The following is a 9,415-nucleotide window of genomic DNA, read 5'->3' as shown; positions in this document are numbered from 1 at the left end:
TAGGACAAAGTCCTGAGACCAAAGGGTCGCTTTAAGGAATATTTATATGTCATTTGTTTCCAATTATATCATTTTAGGGTCATCTTTAGTCCGGCAAAGATGAACATACACTCTAGATCTGTGAGTGTTCTCAGGTCAGCAATGTGCCACTCAACAAGGCCAGGGATGGACCCCATAAGACTCCTGTGCAAGAAATGTCAGTGGATCCCTTGATGTCTAACAGCTCATTACTGTGCATATAATTCACTTTTAACTAATCTAAATAGGTCCAAAATTCATTGCAGATTTCATAATGTCTTTAAAGAACTCGGTTTTTATTATGGATGAGATGCATTTTTGACACTTCCTTTTAGTTAGAAGGGGTCCCTAAAAACGCTATCATAGAGAGTTCTGCTGCTGGGACCCTTAGTGATCAGTTATCTGTGGGGAAACACAGCAGCAAGGGTTTAAAGAGCACTTTCACGCTAGAGTACTTATGTTCTGAGCAATTTTCGGCTCCTCATGTCAGCTAAAGATGGCCCCATATAGTGCCGAAAATATCAGACGGAGCATTTGTGCTCTATCTTGAAAGTGCAGGTGCTCTTTAAAGGGGTTATTCCAGAATGACTTTTTATTACCTATCCCTAGAATAGTCCATAAAAGTCTGATTGGTGGGGGTCTCACCATTAAGTCTCCCACTGATCCCAAGAATGGGGGTCTTGTGCTTTCCTTTTTCTGTCACTGTGGGGCCGCTTCACCTTCTCCCACTCACCCCTAGTGATGTCATCAGAATAAATGGAGCATTGCCTAGCATGGGGCTGATGGAAATAGGCACTTGTATTTGGCTGCTCCAGGCAGTCCCATTGAACATGACTGAAGGAGCACCATGCATCCATGACTGTCAGTCTATTCATTTTTCTCCTCATTGCAGAGGTTGCTGTAAGTTAGGAGGAAGAGGCACATGAGACCGCCATCTTCGAAATTGGTGGGGGTCTCAACAGTGCTCATCATTGAGTTACTGATCAGAATTTTATCACCTATCCTAGAGATAGGTGATTCTGGTACAACCCCTTTAGTTTAGCTGCAGGATGAGACCACCCTCTACGACACATGCACATGGGGTATAGGAATGACGGTTGCCTTGTCGAAATAACCTCTTTTTAATTCATGTTAATAAAGGCAAAATTATTTTATGCAGATTCTTTTGTTACTTTTTGCAGTACTTTTTTAATTAGTATCCCAATGACAGCATCTGTATTATAAATTATACTGTATAATGTTACTTTATTGCAACCATTAAGCTGTCTTGTTTTCCATGATCATTTCTCATTAAGTGCCAAATTTTTTATATATAAACCATATATTAATGTTAATCAGAAACGGCTTTCTACCCAGAAAGGAAGGTAAAACCAAAGCTGCTGAACAAGTTTTGGTCTGAGACAATTGTGTGATCGCTGTCAGGGCGGGTATTTCCACCAGGGTTTCAGAATACGCCCACCAAAGATTCCATAGTGTGAAAAAGTAAGTTACTGTATGTAGTTACTGCAGCAATATGGAAACTTGCTTTTTGTGGTCTATACTAATGAGTTAGTAGAAAAAAGGAAAATAGGCAAATATGAGCGTATGACATAACTAAATATTACTAATCATAAAATGTACTCCCACTAAATGTGATTGTGAGATTCACCAAGATTGTACACAGATTATGCTATTGCTTTATTTACAACCAGTCCTATAACTACGGTAGCATGAGTGAATAGTAATATCGTCATAAAGGGGTCGTATGCTACAAATAATTGTGCCAGTGAGGTTGGAAATGAAACAAGGTCTAGAAGGTGCATCTCAAGAGAAAAAAAAAGTAGAGATATTCCAAGAGATTGTCTCTTCTGGACAACTCCATTTAATTTGCAGCTCCCCCTATAGTGATTGTGTGAACCCCTGTAATCAGCTGTTATGGGCAGAGGAAGCTGCTGACACCTTGTACTAGCAATAAACTTTCAAATGATTGAGCACATTTTTAACCCTTTGCAATCCAATTTTAGATTCAGGGTTTCCTAGGGGGTTTTCTCTTTCTGCCATTATACAATGGCGCCATCTGCTGGCTAGAGCCAGTACTGCAGTATGGGACATGCTGGAGAGGCCCCCAACGACAGAGCGGCCAGTAATCTACAGTAAGAATACCCTGCCGGACGTCTTCTGACATCGGAGCTGTACAGCCTTCAATCAGAATGCCTTTAGACGTCAGACAGTGGATTGGAAAGGGTTAATACATGGTTGTAGAAAGCTAAGATCCAGTTTGCAGTCTAGCTAAGAGAATGGGGGTCCAAGTGGGAAAGCCGTCCATGTGATATGGCCAACGGTCATGAATGGTGGTGACTCCTCATCTCCCGTTCCTACTGGTTGACGCAGTTGGCAGCCTCCTAGTATTCTTTGCAGCAGATGCCACACTTTGCTCGTGGTTGCTTGCTGTGCCGATAAGGCACACAAATGTTCTCGGCCCCCCTAAAGGTGAGGGAATGGGGAGTTGTGTTTCATACCACCCGCAAAGTTGGCATACTCAAGCAACTTGACTCTTGGGCATTTATCCCTTATACATGCTTGACTTGGATCCATGTGTTTTGTATGTAGTGAAGGCAGAAAGCTGCTGCCAGACACCTCTGTAGTTCAAAAACAATGCCAAGTTGTTCATTGTACATTGTACGCTGCTGGTAATAATTATATCTGGGCTGTTCCTTTACAGATGTACTAGTCATTTTTTTTTCTTAGCCCTTATTTATGCATTCATGATTTAGCAAACTTAAATCCAAAAGTATTTATTTATTAAACTGGGATGTGAATCGGGAAGTAGTTATGACATCTAATGTCCAAAGCCATACTACAGAAGACGCAGACCCTTGGAGGTGTCAGCCATAGTTTTTAATGGGAACTACATGCTATTGGATAAACGGGTTATCCTGCTACATGCCAGCCATACATCACGAAGTGCAATACATTGGCCCGTCTACAATGGTGTAAGGAGCGTCGTCATTGGACAGTTGAACAATGGAAGAACTTTCCATGAAGTCACACTACACCATCTTCAATTCAGATGGATGTACCTGGGTGTGGAGGAGCCTGGGGAACACCTTCTGCCAGAGTGCGTGTGCTAACAGTTAAGTATGGTGAAGGCTGTGTTATGTGTGGGAGTGTTTTACATGGCATGGTCTCAGTCCGTTGGTTGAACACTGAGGTGTACCTTGAAATTCTAGACAATAATGTGCTGCTAACAATGGGACAATACTCTGGGAATGGTCAGCCATACTTCCAACAAGACAACGTGCCTTGTCACAAATCCAATGCTGTTTTACGTTGGTTTGAGCATATGGATGTTTCAGGATTGGATGGGCATGTACAGAGTCCTGACCTGACAACTCACTAGACATTTGCAGGATGAATGGAGGGATTTACCAGCTGAAGTGTATCAAATATTAGTAGAAAGTATGCCACGGTGAATATCCAATGTCATTAGGGCTAAAGGAAGCCCCACTAAGTAATAACACATGGAAATAAATGCTACAGAACTTTTGATTCTTGCTCAGGTGTCCAATTACTTGGTAGGATGGTGTATATAATATAAAGTGACCATTTTGTCTTTTTCAATTAATGCTGTGATCTTTTTTTGTGGATTTCAGAATGTAGTAAATCACTGCACAGCTAACTTGAAGATGGCGATAAGCATAATAGGCGTGGGTATTGATAATTTTTTAGAAGCTATGCTACATTATTACCTTTATGGTGTCTGTTAAAGATGAGCAAGTATACTCACTAAAGGCAATTGCTCGAGCGAGCATTGCTTTTAGCGAGTACCTGCCCGCTCGAGATGAAAGGTTCGGGTGCCGGCGGCGGGCAGGGAGCTGCGGGGGAGAGCGGGGAGGAACGGAGGGGAGATCTCTCTTCCTCTCTCCCCCCCCCCCGCTCCCTCCTGCTGACAGTCGCTACTCACTGCTCCCCCGCGCCAGCACCCGAACCTTTCATCTCGAGCGGGCAGGTACTCGATAAAGGCAATGCTCGCTCGAGCAATTGCCTTTACCGAGTATACTCGCTCATCTCTAGTGTCTGTACATGAAGTGGATCATTACTGTAAATGCAGGCAGAATTTTGCAAATTGCTGACTGGCACCTGAGCATCCTTATCCTGAGGATAGGTCATTAATAGTTCTCCCCTGGAAAACGCCTTTAAGTGCAACAGTTTTCATTAAAGGGGTTGTCCCGCGGCAGCAAGTGGGTCTATACACTTCTGTATGGCCATAATAATGCACTTTGTAATGTACATTGTGCATTAATTATGAGCCATACAGAAGTTATCAAAAGTTTTATACTTACCTGCTCCGTTGCTAGCGTCCTCGTCTCCATGGTGCCGACTAATTTTCGGCCTCTAATGGCCAAATTAGCCGCGCTTGCGCAGTCCGGGTCTTCTGCTGTCTTCAATGGGGCCGCTCGTGCAGAATGCCGGCTCCGTGTAGCTCCGCCCCGTCACGTGCCGATTCCAGCCAATCAGGAGGCTGGAATCGGCAATGGACCGCACAGAAGCCCTGCGGTCCACAGAGAGAGAGGATCCCGGCGGCCATCTTCAGCAGGTGAGTATGAAGACGCCGGACCGCCGGGATTCGGGTAAGTACTACCCGGTTTGTTTTTTTAACCCCTGCATCGGGGTTGTCTCGCGCCAAACGGGGGGGGGGGGGGGTTAAAAAAAAAAAAAAAAACCTTTCGGCGCGGGACAACCCCTTTAAGGCCCATTTACACACAAAGATGATCACTCAAAATTTACTCAAAAGGCAGTTGGAGTGACAGTTTTGAGTGATCATTTTGCATAGCTACTAATGGGCACTAATGTCCATTAGCAGCTAATTAACGTCCTTTGCATGTTAATGAACCACCAGGAGATGTATTTACAGAACAGCAGGTGGTCTGTACTTTAAAGACATGTACTTTGTTCTGCTGTGGGCTTCCGGCTAATAACAATGTTATGAGTGCTGCCAATGGAGAACTCAGCCTGCGGTCCCTGCTATCAGGAACAATGGATTTCATGCTCACATTAAATCCATTTTTTAGCAGAAAAGCAAACAATGGTAGGATTTAGATGCAACAATTATCACTGAAAAGCCACCGTTTGCATGAATTTTGAGCGATAATCATTGTGTCTAAATGTGCCTTTACCCATTTAAGCTCTGTTGACATCAATGTAGTCTGCAACACTATTCTTGCTGTCATTAAAATCTTAAGGCCTCATGTCCACGGGCAAAATAAGAATTAAAATCCGCAGCGGATTTTAACTCTTCTCCTGCCCGCGGATCCGCACCCCATAGGGATGCATTGACCACCCGCGGGTAGATAAATACCCGCGGATGGTCAATAAAAGTGATTTTTAAAAAAATGGAGCATGAAAAAATCTGGACCATGCTCCATTTTCGTGCAGGTCTCCCGCGGGGACGGCTCCCGCAGGCTTCTATTGAAGCCGTCCAGATCCGCAGGAGCCAAAAATCGGAATTTACTCACCCGCTCCGGTTCTTCTCTTCGCCGCGGCGCCATCTTCTCTCCGTCGCGGTCGGATCTTTTTTCTTCGGGCCGGCGCATGCGCACGGCACGTCACCGACGTCATCCTGCGCATCCGCCGGGCCGAAGAAAGAAGATCCGGCCGCGATGCAGAGAAGATGACGCCGCGGCGAAAAGGAGATCCGGAGCGGACGGGAGGTAAGTTTATTCTGATTTATTCTTATTTTCAGCGCTCATGTCCGCGGGGCAGGAGGGACCCGCTACGGATTCTCCATGGAGAATCTGGAGCGGGCCTGATTTTCCCCGTGGATATGAGGCCTAAGGGTAGACTCACACATGCAGTTTTGTGGCTGTTCTTGGTGCACTTTTTGAGCCAAAACCAAAATGGATTTAAATGGATTAGCACTATTTTAATAATACAAATCAGATAATGAAACACTTTCCATTTTTCTAATCTGTTTTTATTTTTAAATTGTATTTTTTTTATTCTCTTGTACGTACATGACTAGGGGTTTGGCCAACAGTATTTACAGGTGTGCCTTACAGCAGCTTCTTGGGCCACAGACACAATGATAAGTAGGAGATCCATTTACTTCTATGGGAGAGTGTTGTGGGCATGCTCTATGACCTGTGGATCCTGTGTTCTTAATAGATGATGATCACAGCTCACCGCCTCCATGCACAGGTCATAGAGCATGCCCACAACACTCTCCCATAAAAGTATATATGTATACTGTATGTGTGCATAACCTGTTGTTGTAGATGTTCTACAAAACTGGAGGTGTCAACTTAAGTCTGCATTCCCACAAACGTATATCGGCTCGGTTTTCACGCCGAGCTGATATACGTCGTCCTCATGTGCAGGGGGGGGGATGGAAGAGCCAGGAGCAGGAACTGAGCTCCTACCCCCTCTCTGCCTCCTCTCCACCCCTCTGCACCATTTGCAATGGCGAGAGGCGGAACGGGGCGGGGCTAATTCTCGGAACTTAGCCCCACCCCGTCCCACCTCCTTTCATTGCAAATAGTGCAGAGGGGTGGAGAGGAGGCAGAGAGGGGGTGGGAGCTCAGTTCCTGCTCCTGGCTCTTCCATCCCCCCCCCCCCATGCAGATGAGGATGACGTATATCGGCTCGAGGTGAAAATCAAGCCGATATACATTCGTGGGAATGCAGCCTAATAGTGTTAGCTGTCTGCTCAACTATGTCTGTTGACACAAATTCCTCTAATATTTTACAGAATTATTACTCTTACTGTAAGAACAACTTTGTTATTCTGCATGAAGATTAAAAAAACATGCAAAATATTTTACCATGTGCTTCATTCAATAAAAAAAAAAAGTCTGATTGCATAATATTATTTGCCAAACATAGTTCACTGCCTAACAGGTAGTCAGCAGGAAAAGTTGTAGCTTAAGCTAATTTTCTTCCTTTTTTACTTTGGTTCCAGCAAACAGATCCACCAATAAGATGAGCATCGTGTTTCAGGGCCCAGTTCTGACTTAATAAATAATGTCAACCTATTAAGCTTTGGAGGTACCTGCAGAGATATGTGCATATGGCTTTGCAATCCCTTCATCACTGAGGAAAATTCACATGCCAAGCAGTTGGAAATATTTTATTTCAATTTTAGCTGCCCCATTTAGCTGAATGTATTGTGTGATAACTGCATGAAAAGTAGCTTTTCTGCCAAATCTCAGCCTGAGAGACAGGAAACTTTACTTTCTGTTGCTTCTGTCATCTGTGCAGTTAGGTTGGGGTGTCATGCCAGGAGCACTTCCCAAAATAGTAGTATAAGTAAAACCGTATAAATAGTAAATGTTGTTAAACATGGCAAACATGGACATGAATAAGGGGCAAAGCAAACAGGGACATTAACAAATATATCCTTATTTGTGTACATGTGCATTCTGTATCATCAAACTGGAACATGAACACTCAGCAGAGTCTTACCGGCACGTGAACTGCGGAACTGCGAATTGGAAAACTCGCCGGAAAATAACAGACAAAGTGGACATAACTAATGGACAGACAAAACACACTGACTGACAAACGCTCAAAACACTCACCTGCATACCTGCACACATCGCCAGATAGGATAACTATAGAATGTACGAGGTATTGGTTCATATTTTGGCCAAGATACTTAAGCCCGCAAGCCCACTTCAAGGGTCCTCATTGCCTCGTGGGTCTCTACACTGAGACAACTCACTCCAGACAACCTCCCTGCAATGCGGTTAAGTTGTCCTGATAGGGACGACCCCACGCTGGAACCTAGGGACCTAACTCGTTCTAGATAATAAAGGACCCACAAGAAGACACAGTTCACACCATACGTAACAAGAGCCGCAGGCATGCAGGAGCACGACACTGTTCATGCTGAATGCTGCACAGAAGCATGACACTGTTCACATTGAACACACTGAAGCCTGCACAGACAAGCAGGAACACAAGACTTCTTACACTGCAGGAGGGAAACCAGCAGACACTGACAAAGGAGCTGGTGCATATAAACAACAGACCTGTGAGATTGGCTGACTGGAGCAAACCACACCCAGCCAGCTCAATCAACACCACTCGTAAGGCTGTGCTGCTAGAAACACTGTGGTATAACAGATCCCATCCTGCACAACCCTAACAAATGTCCTGTCTGAGTCTTCAGAAGAAGAGTCAGATGTTGTCCACATATTTAGATTTTTTTAAGGGAATGTGCCATCAGAAAATGACCTACTGTATAAATCAGGCTATTATGTTAAACATACAAGGTTTTTCAGTGATTTTGTTTTATTTCACGGTTAATATTTTTAAAAATTCTAAAATCCTGCAGTTTTCACAATAATCACTGAGCCTAATAATAGTTTCACACTTACTGTTCTGTGGAGAAAACTTTTCAGCCGTCATATCATTATAATCACAGGCATGATAGATAACAGAGGATTCAGCATTCACAATAGCTGATGGTCACAGCTTACCTTTTCCCTCTCCATGAACAAAGACCTATGTAAAGGTCATAGAGCATGCCCAAAACACTCTCCTATAGAAGTCAGTTGGTCCTCTCCTTGTCCATTGTGTCTATAGTCCATGAGTTCAGCTTTAACCCCTTATGGACCAGGCTGTTTAGGGATTTTACCCATGTGGTGGTTTAATTGCCCTATTTTTTTCTTTCAGCTGCCAAAATTATTTTTGCAGCATTTTTTTCCATGACAGATAGGGCTATTTTTTAAATATCTTTTCACTGACATTTTTCCCCCGTTTTTGAGTTTTATTGGGGGTAAAAAGCTTAAAAAACGGATTTTTTTTAAACACATAGTTTTTAAAAAAAATTTGTATAATTACGCTACAAAAAAGTATGGGAACGGGTTTTTCATTTTGTTTAGGATGATTTGATATATGTATGGTTTTGGATTACAGGGCGCATACGTGTTTTGGTTGTCGTCGGCTTTGGGTTATTTTTTTTCTTAGGCATACATTTTTTATTTTATTCTGTAATTTTGTTTTACTTATTTATGTAATTATTTTTTTTACAATCTATGTCATGGCGTCATATAAGACCTCTGGGGGACATTTGCATTTTTTTTTTTTTATTTGACATTTTTCCACTGTAGCTGCGGCATCCATAGGAGCCCCAGTTACATGGGAAAAACATCCCCTATAGTGACATTAGTCACTGGCAGAGCTGGTCAGGGTCTGCTACAACCCTGTAGCTCTGCAGTAGCAGGGAATCCCGGCGATCACGTGACTGCCAGCTTTTGTAGTGGAAGATATACTTCCACTTTCACTTTTCAGTACACAGCGCTCATTGAGCCAATCAAGTATTGACGACCTATCCTGAGGATTGATCATCAATAATAAAAGTCCCAGACAACCCCTTTAACTCTTACATTAAAACCATAACATTTACTACAGTATC

Source organism: Eleutherodactylus coqui, chromosome 1 (assembly GCF_035609145.1).
Source record: "Eleutherodactylus coqui strain aEleCoq1 chromosome 1, aEleCoq1.hap1, whole genome shotgun sequence".
In the NCBI taxonomy this organism is placed as follows: domain Eukaryota; kingdom Metazoa; phylum Chordata; class Amphibia; order Anura; family Eleutherodactylidae; genus Eleutherodactylus; species Eleutherodactylus coqui.
This window is presented reverse-complemented; position numbering follows the sequence as displayed.